Below are 15,284 nucleotides of genomic sequence, written 5' to 3'. Positions count from 1 at the left end.
AAACGATGCGATTGTCGAGGGTTATTTTCCCCGTCTATCACATTCCTGCTACCAAAACTAATCAACTGCACCTTTATACACTATGAGGGCGCAAAAGGCCAATATGTGACGTGATCTCAAAGAAGACAGCTCAATTTCCCCTAAACGACTTTTCCAACCCATTTACTCGATGCCCACATGAATTCCGGAAATATTCCATTAACATTCTTTTTTCTTTCAATATATTGGAGCATTTGCCCTGATTTTCCCTTCAATACAACTTTCTAGTTGTAATAATAACTGCAACCGATCGGCGGGGGCCTCCCATCTCAACCGGTACCTAAATTTGAATTAGAATGGGTTCATCAACTAAATTCAAGAATTTATCACAAGGGGAATTATGTTGAATACCTCTATACTCATGATTCCATGCGACAATTCTAGTTCATTGACACCCATTTGAGAGTAGACAGGTAAGCAAATAAGTCACGAGCCGGGTGCTCAGGGGGTGTCCCCGTATGGGGTGGAAAACGCGTGCCTGACACCCTTTACCTTTCACCCTGCAAAGGAACAACAAAGAGGCCGACAGCTGCACCCGAAACCGGTGGTTGTTAGGGGATGAAGCGGCACAATGCACCTCGAAGAAGATAAAAACTCGGGGAATTGCTTCGTATTGATTTCGGATTAATCGGGAATGTCTGTGTGACCCTCGGTGGTATGTTGCGATGGTCATGCAAGTGATTAACGACGGTATATTTAAATGAACGTCATTGTAAGATCGAAGAAATTTTCACTTATTATCGTGCAAAGATTGAAATTCACGCTTTTCTGTGCCCTTCCGGTTAGAGATACCGAAACTCGTCAAGGGCCGTGAGAACATTTAAGGTCTTCCCTGTCAATTCGTTAATTACAGTTTACCTCCCGTAATTGGTCACATCACTCGGAATTAATTTTTTTAATTTTTCCCCGAAATTTTCTATGATTTTGCCTCAACATTCATCTCAACTGCCATAACTCTGTTTAGTCTTTTTCTGATCGTGATATGACAACGCGGGCCAGAATAGTGAAAAATTAGATTTCTAGACGAAATTTCGGAGTTTTAGAAAACTTTTTTTTGTAACTTTAGGAAGTCTAGAGTGATATTTCTATGGGAAATCCAGGCAATAAATTACCGAGTTTTCCGTGTCTAATCGGATATATTCAATTTTTGGTGGTAATGTAATTGTCGGACTGATATTTATTGCAAAAATCAACATTATCGAGGGTGGATACAGTATGTTTATTTATTTTAAGTTAATGCGTTATTTTGGACGCGTTTCTATCGGGAAAACTTCTCCTTCCAGCTCTCGGTACTTTTAACATAAAAAAATATATATTTATCTGCACAAGTACCGCCATGCTCATGTGAAAACTCTTAAGGGAGAATGAGCAGCCCCCAGCTCCAACCGCTTCAAAGAAATTTTTAATCACTCTCAGATTATTTGGAGGAGATCTGGAAACCTTATCGACAGGGATTTAAGTATCCCATTGCCTGTCATGCTTCCAGATAATAATGAGTAAATCTGAATATTATTGAGTTGATTTTATTTTGCACAATGCGTCAATCGTCACTCATCGGCCTCATTCAGTCGTCATATTGCGTAGAATTGTCTCGACGCCATTGACGATTTGAATATGGCGGTTGTAGGAGTACCTCCACAATCTTTGTGCCATTGGGACACATTTTGTGCTCGAGAAAAGGAGAGGCTCTGGAAATTTTCACCATTGGGAGGACATTAACCGGACATTTCCAAAAACTTTGCAATAACTCCCCCTCTTTTCTTTAATTTGATGTCTGACAACTCGATGAAGCTGGCCTTCCTGCTGGTTTTAATGTGAATTTACCCGCCATACTGTTAACAGCCGTAATTGGGCGCCATATTGTTTAAGATCTTAACAGGTAGATTACTGGTTTTGACGTCTGTCACTCATCTGTCTTCATTTATTTCAACTATTTAAATTTGTTTTGGCGCTCTTATGTACAGAATGTTTTCTAGGTATGATGCGTGACTTCAGTGCGCAATTTCTTATGGTTTATAAAGAAAAAGAAATTCTATATCTATACATGTGGCTGGAAGTGCTGAGATTACTAGACACGAGGTATTGAAAATTAAAAAAATGTATTTTTAGTTCAAATAAACTTGGGACAGTCAATGTACTTTAGAGTTACTGTGTGTTGGCAAAAAGCTACATGTTTCGTATGAAGTAAATGTTTATCTACTGCCAATGGCGTGGCTAGGCGTAGATCAATCGACGTTTTTGCTATCCAATCTAGAACTCCAATAGATTTTTTTAAAACATTTTTATTACTTTCCGACTTTTCTAACGTTATGCAACAAAAAAGCTCTATTGATTTTTTATGGCTAATACACACCTATTCTTCGAAAAATGGCCGGCAACTAGAACAAAGCAACGATTATATAAATAATCAGTTTCGAAACAAAATCAAAGCATATGTCGAAAACGGCCATCTTCTGATAAGACGCATAATTCCAGTCGTTTCATCATTATTTCCGAATTTTATTATCTAATCTGTACTATATAGAGGATGATAATTTGAAAATGAACGAAATGCAATATTTCTCTGACTATAGCTAATATGAAAATTTGGGAAACCACCTCAAATTCGATATCATTGGAGTCAAGTTTTGAGGTATTTTTTGTATTACATTCAACCCTCCGAGCCTCAGAGTGACTACCTCTAACGTTTTAATAGCAACCCCGTATATTTATATCACTTTTGATATTCTTGCGGAATTATACATATGTACATACCTGTACCATTCTTATTTTTGAAGAAAAAATTGTATCAAAATTTAAGTAATTTATTTCGCAATTTGGCAAAACGTTTAACACCGATTCCACGTAAGTAATGTCTTCATTATCAAAGTGCAATGCATATACAAGTTTTAAGGGGCTTCATTGCCACATCCACTTCCTAGAGTGGATGGGTTGCTATTTAAAATTTAAGGGGGCTTAGGAGATTGAATGTAACGCAACAAACGCCCCAAAAGTTGACCCCTTTGGTATCTAGTTTAACGTGTTTTTTGCCAAATTTTCAAATTGTTATTTTGCGTATATTATATGGCATAACTAAGACAAAAAAAATGCTTAACATGCTTATTTGCCATAATATTTTTAGTGCAGCTAAATTAAGTAAGTTTTTTTTCTAAAAATTCGTCAGCATTGGACAAAAAAATCGAGACGCCTTTTTTGTTGAAAAATGTTAGAAGAGTCAGGAAATAATAAAAATGTTTAAAAAATCCATTGGCGTTCTACGTTTTACGCCGAAAACGTCGACTGACTCACGCCTAACTACGCCACTGGCGGCAGATAAAAATTTTCTTTGGGCAAAAAATGCAGCTCGTCACCAACATACAGTAATTGCAAAATTTATTTCGAATAATAATATGTTCGAAACGTTTTTCAACACCCCGTATCTTGAAATGTAAAAGTTCCCAGCCCTGTGCGTATACGAACTTTCTTCTTTAAATACCATGAGAAATTGGGTCCTGAAGTTACGCATCGCACTCAGAAAACACTCGGTGCATACATCCAACATGGCGTTTATGGACGCAGTTTTATAAGGGTACAAATGTAAGTCTTTCTTTGCTGAAAATCTGTTCGTAGCGGGAAATATAAGAAGAAAATGGGTCAGCGTTTTTAACGAAACGCGATTGTTATTTATGGCTTTAAGTGGTCATCTTGTCTGAAATTGTTAGCGTGGTATTGACGCCTCCGCCAATACCACGCTAACCATCGTTTGGTGCAAAAATAAATAAATAAATCTTGAAAAAAGGGTAATTTGGTCCCTTTAAGCAGAGATGCAAAATTCCAATATGGCGTCCACAAGAAAGAAAAGTCGACTATATGTGAAGCCCGTCCCGCGATGTTGCCAAGTTTCATCAAGGGCGGATTGACAGTTTTCGCCGAAAAATAATAGTTTTTGCAGGTTTTTTTTTCGAAATATCTTCGAAACCACTCGGCTAAGTGTAGTTTCCAGTAGGAACCTTAATGCGATAATTTTTCCTCACTTAACCGATCTGGTAACTGTCGTCCCCGCGGAGATCCCAACAATGGTGAACGTCGAAGTTTTCGCCAAGTTGATGTACGTTTGCAATCTGCGTGGTTTCTCATGTTCGGCCGCCATCTTAGCTAAACCAGCAAGCGGTGTTGCATTGGCGCTGTCGCATCATTGTTTATTGCAATTAGGGTTCTAATATAGCTGTCCTTGCTGGTTCGCTAAACGGGCATTTCCCTACATAAAATCTGTTTATAGTGGGAAAAAAGGGAAGAAAATCGGTCGGCCACCGGTTGAATCACCGATCCCCGACCGCGACCCGTAACGGTTTCGCCGGTAAACAATTATTTAGACGGATTCCCCGGCAGATGGCCATTTACACCCTCCATAAATTAAATATCGGGGGAGTTTTGATAGAAGCCCTCCGGGATTTTTTATGCTTTTAATTGCGTACCGCGACGGTTATTTATGTAATGGGCCAACTGAGACATACCCTCTTTTTAATTTAATCGGTTTCCGTTATATAGTTTTCCGAATTTGTTCGATTCGTGCCGTATCACTTCCGTTTCGAAAAACCATCATTATCCGCGTGTTTGTATCGTTTTAATGAACCACCCCCTTGAAGAAATTTAACGAGGTGTCACCGACACCCGAAGAAGAACAGGTGTTAAGTAGCAAGCCCCTGACAAAACACATAATAAGACGTTTAAGACCTTGTCGGGGCTCTTTAGAATTCCGGACACAAAGGCGCCCCGATTCTTTTATGTCCTTAAGCTGTTTACATCATGATTAGCCATCACCTGAGAAGGTTCGGAAAACAAGTGTTATTGTGTAAGTCAACACAAGGAACCGCTAATTTGCTTGTCTAAGGGCGCCCCTTTCTCAATGAACCATTAAACCAATGCATGTTGTTTTGCAGCCACGCATGGCCAATCAAAAGGCGCCGAAAGTAATTAAATAAGCATTAATTTTGCTGATTAAATTTGCTTAAACGGTTGGCCAGTTTTGCACCAACACATGCGTACGTCCCTTATCTGGATTTCTAACAGAATTTTTTTTGAATGATTAATTGTAGTTTAATGGCGACCTCTCGAACATGTCGGAGCGTGAAATCTGGTTTGGTGCAGACCGCTCACCAGCTCTCTTTGTATGATGACGCCGATTTGACCATATGGCCTCTCGAGACCCACTTAATTACGCCACTCGGATGGCATTGATTCGTGAAGCTCTACATGGTACGGTCCCATGGGATTTCCCTTTAATGATTCAGTTTTTCATGGGAATTCGCACCATCAGTCGCCCGCTGAATGATACGTGCTTCTTTCATGCATAAATGCTACCTCAGTATGTTGAAACTTCATTATTGCGTGCCTACGCTGTACTCCCGATGACGCGATAATCGGAGTAATGACTGGTATAACGAAGGGTTTGATTTGGTGTTGCCGTCAGTAGCTATCGCGACAACTCGCATTAGCGCTACGGCAAAGCCGTCAAGGAAGTTTTCAAATCTTGTCAGACTAATGCCGGAGGAAAGTCATACAATGTGTCGAGGTCTTATAAAGATGAAGCAGTGGGGGATTTGACAGGTCGCGAGCAATGACTCTAACTTTTGGAAGGTTGTCAACAGTGTCAAAGAAGAGTGGGTGCTGTCAAACAGTGTCAGAAATGAAATGTGAAACATTATTGAGAAAATATGGGACGACATTGTGTATGCAAATTTAAAATTTTGCTTACGTGTCTGGGAATTGTAGAGGCTTTCCGCATTAAAAAAATAGACAATTTGACAAAACTGTTTATGCAGACTCGAATTGTTTTCTTAATAATTAATTTCTCCTTTTCTCGATTTCTGATAGAAGTCAATAATACCGGAATTGTTGAGCATTCAATTATTAGTTTTGGGTCGGAGATTTGCCCACACAAGGCATTCAAAAGCACCAGGTGTAATACATAATGGAAATTCTATCGAAGGAAGAACTTTCACCGAAAGGGATAATGCGAGTGATTTGTGTTATCGTAGCAGCTGATGATAGAAGAGGAAAAGGACCTTAAAAACTCGCCCCAGATGTATGCAAAAGTGAAAGTAAACTGAAATCAACATGTGGGTCCAAACTATTAGAAAGAAGCACATGTGACATCATTGAGTATGCACGATACAAATAACAACAGAACTTTTTAGTTCCGAGTGGGAAAATTTGGGGCTTTTCTGCCTACGACGCTTCGAATTAAAGCAATGCATACATTTTCCGCCCGAGTGAGGCCAAAAAGGCGAAACCCCCCTACATTCCGTACGTCCATAGTTCCCGTTATTAGCACTTAGCAACGTGAGTATATGTTTTAAAAGTGATCATACACAGGGCCGGAATAAGCCCTTTACGATAATTTTTCTATTAGGAACTGAAAATACCGGTGAGGGCGCTGCGAAACGTAAACAAACCGAATAACGAGGCATGACCTCAAATATGTGCCATCTTGAGTCGGTTGCCATTTTGCCAATCAAAAGTACCATCACTCTACGTCACTCCGTATGCACAGCGGCGAATATTTTCGTAAAAGTTCGAATCCGTTCCTGTCTCCAGGTAAGCAAAGAATTACCTTTCGAACTGCAACAACAACATCAACGAAAATACGTAATCACGGAACGATTGTGTGTGCAGTGGCCCTCGCCAGGTGCGTTCCAAAGAAGGGGCCCCACGCGCCACCGGAGCAGCTGGCGTGGGGTCGCACCCCCTTTTTGAAACACATGCCGTGACGTATGCGCTCGTATGTGTCACCTATATGCGTGCCCATCGGCCACCATTGTCTGCCCCGCAATATGTAAATGAATCTCTTTTGTTAATAGTTCGCGGATTATTTCCTTCGAAGGTTTTTCGGCTGGATTTTTGCTGGTTGAAAGAACGGCAACGCTGGACATTGGATAAAAGGAAATGACAGCTGCACAAATACGTCATAAAGTATGCTCTATCTACATTGATTTTTAGAGGCTTTTGCCGTTTCCTTTGAGCAGGTCTTACAGATAAGAACGACCCTTCTCTTACGTAATTTCATTCAAGGAATTAGGTCTTGCAAGGCTTTAGGGGAGACGATAAAGCAGGTATAATAATAATAGTAGTGCTAGTGGGGTGACAGGTGCTAATAATATGTGTGGCTTGAATTCGCATTCGTCCTATCTGCGCTGTCCCTTTCTTGGCGATACCTGTGAGCCATTAAATCACGGAGCGAAAAATTCGAGAAATGCCTTAAAGCAAATTAGACGACGAGGGCGTTCGAGGGTTTAACACAGTTTCCGAAACGGTTTAGCCGACATGAAGAGCTCGTTAGGGGAGGTTTGGTTAATGATTTACTTACTGACGCAATCGGGATGTTTGCGTTTTAAACGGTGACTCGTTTTCCGCTGCGGATTATATTTTCAAAAGTAGAATTATTAAACAAAAGCATGTTCGGTGACGTCACGCCCCTCGCCGCGTCAGTAATTAGCGACGTTTTTTTCGAATGGACGACGTGAATAATGACGTCACATACCCACCCTGAATTGTTTCAAATATTTTGATGTTTTTCAATAATATATAAACAAACATCAACGATTCAGAGGTTTTTGAAATTGTTAGCTGCGAGCAATGAAATATTCACCAGCGCATACACGGTGCCGTCACGCATTTTGAGTTTGTCAGCTTTTTTTGAAAATGTTTTCTAATTAATTAGCTTGTGGTCTTCTCTCTCGAAGTATAACCACAATACTCTTATTTCATGCATAAACCGGCCGCAAATATATAATTTTCCAACATTTATCGCCTCTAATATACACAAAGTTTCCGAGTATAATACACTCAAACGATGAATTATTGAGGTCAGCCTCTTGTCTTCCTCATTTTTGCCCTCTTTCCGTGACTGAGACGATTAGAGAATATAATTCGAATGCAATTCACTTAGGCAAAACGGGGAGACCTTTAATAATCGCCCGCGCCATAAACGTAACTTTCAGTTAAATTCTCCTCCGGAGGCTTGTAATTTTGTTTCCTTTGTTTACCTCGCAATTTTCACTTTTTGTACGAAAGTAAACGTATGGTACATTATAGGTGACTCATCAAAATCAGGAATTCTTTAAGGGGTGGTTCACCCTCGGCTTAATAATTCTATTTTCATGCTCCCTTTTTGTTACCTGTGCAGGCACGTGACGTGAAACGCGTGTACCTTTTCAATTTACTTTCAACAAAAGTATCTGGGCAGTAATAAATGTGTTCAGGACAAAACTATGACTACCTTTGACGGCGACATCACCTACGTGGCCTCCTCTGTCACTTTTGACGTTTGACGATTGTGTGACGTCACTGAGTGTGTCCGCCAATTTTTATGCCTCGTTTCTAATGTTTTCCCGATGGAGATTCCCGGAAATCTGTTTATGGAAATTCGATAAAACAGCCGGCGGTTAAACCGTGCATTAAAGTATCGAGTTCCTAAAATGTCTGCAGCTATAACATCCATCCCTTCGCCGCCGTTTCGTAAATTATAATCATGAATATCAGAGGCAACAATCGGTACTCGAAACGTTCGAGTTGATGCCTGAAATTCGCGCTTTTCGTTTGGGAGAATACCAGCATGAAGGGCAATAATCAAAACATATATCGCTGGTTAAAAAGTGCGGGCATCAGGGGCGCGTGCACCTCGGGCTAAATAATAATAGACATTTAATATAGTAGAGAAACTGACGCTGTCTCTGGTTTATTATAAGGGTTTTAAAGTAACCACCTGATGCTACACCGGGGGTCCTAATCATTAGTGGAATAAGGGACGCACTCCAATGAACAAGACAGACATGTGTTAAAATTCGAGCGATATCGAAGACTGTTATTGAACGATGCGGGCAATATGAGATCAGAAGCCTATTGTGCCCTTTCAGATCGAAATCGCTGCTTTATTTATAAGTGGACAGATGTTTTAATTTGAAGACCATAACACTCCATAGATTTTCATTAAAAAATGCTTCTTCGCTATAGAGAATATTTTCTTAATTATTTTCTCAGGGAATAATTAAATTCTTAATTTTAACCGCCCAATTTAGCAGGAGCATCTCGAAGCTATATTAAAATTTCAAAATTTACAATTCTTTCGAACTTTATTAATCTTTAAGTGTTCGGGGACGACGCGTAACGGCCCTAAAAGAAAAGTCATACGGAGTGACGTCACGAACTTTCTGTGACAAATTCCTAACATGTTGCGTTAACTTGAACGCAGGCAGGGCAGTGCGTGCGCTTTCAGCAAATGGCTTTCACCATGACAAGAAAAAAGCGCATGCCAGGTTACGTCAAAGTGTTTGACGTCATTTTCGAAATGGTGCTGACGCAAATGTTATGTCATAATAGTAACAGGAAAAACGTTCACAGAGTGACGACATAAATTGTGCGCGCTGTCAGTCAAGAGCGACCGAGCCAGGAAGCATGGCAAATGACATCCATCGATGTTCCCCATGAGTATTCGCAGAAGACCGCACACAGGGTGACGTCACTTGCACAGCAAGAATTTCAAATCGCCCAGCTAAATTTTTTTTAAGGCATGAACGAAACGTCACAACATTCGCCGAAGGAAAACCGCTGCGGATTCGTGCCGACCTGATTGTTGTCACCGTTTGACGTTGCTGCCGTTGCCTTGACACGTCCGTCAGGAGAAACTGCAACCTTGCCGGACTTTACCATTATTCTTTGGTAATGCGGGTAAAGCGTCGGTACAGAAACAAATTGCTCACAGATATTTGGAGGGCGGATCGGGCTTACGGGGGAATTGGGAAGGACCAATCTGTGATCGGCTTTGCGTCGCCGTTCCTCTGATAGATATTTAATATAATTTATTCATGGGGAGAGTGCAGCGCCGGCAATATGCCACATAAGAGGCTTACGACTACAGACACATTAAAATCGTATCAAATATGCATATCGTTGCCTGCATTTACTTTAGGATTTGCGGACGCCAACGTCGCAAAGCCGAACAGTCACTTAAAACGGGAAACGCTCGCGTACGGGTTTTAAATGAATAAAATAACATCCCCGACAAATGAATGCACTTTTCTTCCGGAAAACCAGCCGTTTGATAAAATATACATAATGCCACGTAAACAGATTTTTCTTCTCGGATTTTTTAAATATCACGAGGCAACTGCGCATGTTTAAAAACTGACGCGACTACCAGCCACAATAATAGTTTGTTATAAAATAAAATAGTTAAGTGGTTTTTGCGTCAAAAGAACAAGTTCGCTTTGATTAGTTGAGTTGAAATTGGAAGGTCCGTGTGTGAGGTCCATTGTTTTCTTTGTGTCCTACGTTAAAGGTAAATATGGTGGACGTGTGCGTCATTAAAACTAAGGTGGCCATGGCCACAGAGCAAACAACAGACAATCTCCGGCTGTCAGCGGGGCGCATCCGACTTCAGGCGGCCGCCAAGGCCTCCCGGAGTTTCAGACTTGACCCCAAGAAAACTCGTTATAACCACTTGTGCGTCGTATGTCAATCGGTTATGTTTCTCAGTGTCAAATACAACATTTAAATATGATACATGGATGAAAAATGAATAACAGCTATTTTCTCTCCTTTGTACCAAAGTAATGTTCATGCCCCTAAAGCAGCAGGCGGCGTTGTTCAATTTGTGAGGAATTCCAATTTCAATTTGGGGCCTAATGTTGTCAACTTTTCACGCTGAGAAAATCGCAGGACTTTTCCGAGCCGAACCGATTTCAGGTGAATTATTTTGTCTGAAATGAGGGCTATTTTTACGCCATGTTACCTTCATTAGACCCTTTCGAGTTGATAACAGACAAAGGAGCAATGAGTAATGATCACAAAAGAGACAAAATCCTTCATTCATAAAGTGCATTTTCGATGACGTGAGTTCGAGCACCAATGAGCAGCGGTGCGCAGCTTTGGTCTTTGGTTCCGTCGCTTCAAGTCAGTTTTGATTTGACAGGTTTGCGGAAAAACGGCATGTGACGTGGGTCTATGTGTTTTTTGTCGGGACTGTTATGGAGACATTGCTAAGTTCACTCGAGCGCTGTTTTATACATATTTTTCGCTCAGTTTAATTAGAGTTTTTTACATGTTAACTCGCGCCATTTCCATGGGAAGCTTATAACGTCACTATGTATGCGCCTGTGTCGCTCTTATTGTGAAAACTTTTAGATGCGAGTTTTTCGATTTTCTTAGTTCGATTTTAAGTTTAAGGAATAATTAACTGTAACACTCGGCATGCGTTTTTCCCTCCGTTTGCTACAAGTGGACTTAAATAGGTGGCGCATTTGGCGCACCCCAAAATATACCGAGCGTCCAGCCTGGACATAGGAAATTAACGTGTGATGTCGGTTTATATTTTTTTTGTGCCCGCACGGATTATCCAACTAAAAATTTTTACATGGAGGTCACAGCACTCAGGACTCGCCATCATTCCATAATTTTTTCAGTCTTCTAATTAGAGCCGTTTTGGCTCACAACGCTTCCAAATAAATAAAAAAAAAATCAATGTCCCGCGTATTCGTTCGAGGTCACGATTGGTCAGTGTCAAGGTCTGCGTTAAATAAACCCAAACTCTTGACTCGGCTCGTCCGGGCACCCGGCATAAGACGTCATTGTGTATGCGTATCCCTGTCCCTTCTGGTGGCAAGTGGATTTAAGTAGATGGTGCAGCATTTGTGAAGGAATAAATTCTTTTTTTATGTCAATAAGCGATTCCCACACGGCTTCGAAACAATTCTCACGGCCTAGTGAGAAGTCCTCCTCGTTCCCAAGTGAATTCCCTCCCATGGGCAGCTCGAATGTGTATCACTATTATAATTTGAGCTGTTGGGAACGTAGTTCGTCCCGGCTCGTGGCGGGTCACGTGCCTCCCCAGAGATTCCACATCGAGGCAGTTCCCACAGTCCTGAAGGCCTTTTTAGGCCCTCGAGATTATTATTTTTCCGTTATTATAGATGCAAATTTGTCAATTTCGCTCGAAATTGCCTGCAACGGGGTTTAACCCCGAAAATCTGCGCTTCAATTGACCTGAAAATGGGAGTTTTCAAGGGTTATATGCATATAAATCGGTGTTTAGAGTAATCGATAAATCAGATTTGAAGTTTCGGCTTGTTGCGGGGATAATTATCATAATCAGGGAGCAATTGAATAGGAAATTGCCGATATAGTTTATTGATTTATATGATCGAACAATCACGCCAGAGCCTTTGCGAATTATTAATAATTACTGAAGAAATGATTGTCCTCATAGGAGCTTCTTTATGTAAAATTTAAATTCTATTTGGTGACATGTACGTGACGACACGATATTGCTGACCTTTTCCTTCATTCACGAAATTATTTAGTACGTGATTGTATCAAATTTCGATTGTCCCTCACTGTCCGAAAGTTAATTCTTCTTGACGACATAAGTCCGAGGATAAGCTCATAAGAAAGCCGGCTGCAGGTTTTCCCATTCCTGCTGGCAATTATTAAAAATCCCCCGAGAGTCTGACCGGAAACAGCAGCAGGCGAAACACAATTAAGCTGCTCCTTCCCGTCAGTAGTTTTCTAGTCCTTAAAATTATTTAAGGGAAGAAATACAGCTTTAACGGAGGAGGGCGCTTTAACATAATACCCGGCCAAAATCTCGCAAGAATAAGATTTTTCCCGTATAAAAGGGCTCCGTCAAAGACGAAAAATATCCACGTTCGTCAACAAAGGCGAGCCCTTAATGCCTCACAAACCTCCATAACCTAATTCCAAATCCGTTCCGAGATGAAGAGGATAAAGTATATCTTTGACGGGACAAATTGGGGGGGACTTGTTGAATAGAAGTGCATGCCTCGAAATGTTCCGCCCCGCTCTCTCTAGCCGGGATCCAAATTGCATTTTACCTTCTAACGCCCCTCTAAATGCTACTTATGATAAAGCTTTGATTACTTTATTGGACCTTTTTTTAAGCTCCAAACTAAAAGGCTTATCATGTATCTCGAAATTAGTAATCTCAATGACGCATAACAAAAGCGTTAGGCAATTTTTTGTAATTTGCATTTTTGATTTATTACTGAATAACTTAAAGATTTGTTTCAATATGTGACGTCAGTTGGCATGCGCATGCAAGTATTCCGATATAAGAACTTTTCGTAACCAAATTATCAATGGGCGATAGAGATCATTTAATGAAAGTAAATCCTTATTATGGAATTAACGAATCAAAGCTAGATAATGAAAAAAAACACATTAAGAGTAAGGTTATAGTAACGTTCTCGTAACTCGCCAAAAGCGACTTAACCAAACGTAATGAAGTTAAAGAAATCGTAGACAGGGTGTTTCTTATTTTGACAGGCAAAACAACGCAAACCGGACGACGTCATGTGTATGCTGCGTCACAATGCTTTTCTTATCGATGAGTGCTGCCACGAAAATCGATTGTTTTCCCCTGTGTAAACAACGGACAGTGACAGTGGCTGATTTTAAAGTTCGAGCGAGGTTAGAAATCTAACAACTGCCAATGTCAAATTGCTGCGTTAGAGCCTGATTCTGAAGGAACATGTTTGAGTGGAAATGAAATTTTTGTGACGCTGATTGGCCGAAAAGTTCAATTGACGACGAAATCGGGTGGTCTCGTGCAAATCATTCGTGTTAACGGCGGACGGTGACAGTGGCTGAATTTGACAGATGAGCGAGGTTAGAAATCTGACAAACATCAACGTCAAAATTTTCTGTCAATGACAAGTTTCTTTGAAATATCTTCGTTCAAAAAGCGGCGTTTTCCTCCGGAATATGTATTAAATTTTGACACGTTCGTGAGAAATTTCTCCTTTTTCATTAGGTAGAAGTTGTACAGAACGGAACCACTCCTGGGAATTGTTTGCTGACGAAATGACTGCCTGCTCGTTTAGTTTTACTTATTAAAAATGTTCTTAAGTTCGTGCAGAAAAAGGAACTTCTCTAGAGAAGGAAAATAATCTAGGAAATATTTCATAAAACCACTCTTTATAGCTACTTTATAATGTGTATCAGCTCAGGTTAATTGGCCAACTTTTTAATAATAAAGCGCTCCTGCGGATATTATGAAATTCCTGCTCGACGGAGCGCCTAACAAGTGACCCGACGACTTTAATTGGTAAAAGCCTTGTTTATTGCAATTACTACCAAAGTATTGCGACATTGTTTAGAAGCTAAATAGCTGCCATAGACGCAGCTAAATAGCTTAATAGAACGTCCCTATACACAGCCATTTCAGCTTCGCGTTTGTAAACCAATTGAATTGGCAGTTGAATGCCGGTAATTAGGGGGCTTCAGCAGAGAGCGAGGAGAAGAGGTTAATTACTGAGATATTCGAATTATGACAGTATTTAACAATTTGTTTGCAACTAAATTAATTCCGCCCGAAGTTGTGTTTGAATATTTTATTAAACGGATTGATTAAGGGCCTTCAGGCGTGTCCAATAGAATTTAGAAAATGGTAAAGCGGTTCTGTTTATGGGTTATTAAAATTGGTCGTGGGCCGTAAACGAAGGAAGTTGATTCAGCCACTTCTCATCAAACATCTAACTAACATCTGATATCAGATAAGTTCGTTCAAGACGCGCTTTGGTTATTCCGCCGCTGACGTCAGGATTTTTTAATGATCAATCTTTCTATTGAGATGTAGTGGTAGATAGGCGTCAGCGTCATGAATGACGCCACACGCAAAGCGTCGCATTCCTTTGGCCTGCGACGCGACTCCCTGTCTACAGCCAGGAGGGGATTTTCCTCATTTTCGCGCCCGTCAAGTTTCCCTCAATACTCGGCCTCGGTCCGCTCCTGGCAACCCTCAATAATCACACCACCAGGAACTAAAAATGAATCAGCAATAAATACACGCGGAATTACTTACACCCCTCATTCCTGCGGATGTTTTAACACACGAAACACCCTCCTTTCCTGCCCTTGTTTAACGTACTTTTTGTTGCGTGACCTTTCCCTATCTCGACCGTTAAAAACGTCGGATTACTCAAGATTCGTTTGTATTATTCATCGTGAGGGGAAGCCCTACCTAGAACTTTAACGATTCAAATTCAACTTTTTTTGTAGACTACAGCAATGAATCATTTGTTCAGGTTCTAGAAAAAATTGGCGTCGCTGTTCAAATCAATGTAATGCTGTATTGCGTGTTGCCTACACTGACAGTGTCATGTTTTAGCTCATTAAGCTATGTTGCCGGTTTTTTTTTAATTAAAACTAATTTTTCGATCAACAAGCTCCTAAAATGCGGTAGTTTTGCACGA

The sequence above is a fragment of the Euwallacea fornicatus genome, chromosome 1, assembly GCF_040115645.1.
Source record: "Euwallacea fornicatus isolate EFF26 chromosome 1, ASM4011564v1, whole genome shotgun sequence".
Classification (NCBI taxonomy): Eukaryota; Metazoa; Arthropoda; class Insecta; order Coleoptera; family Curculionidae; genus Euwallacea; species Euwallacea fornicatus.
This window is presented reverse-complemented; position numbering follows the sequence as displayed.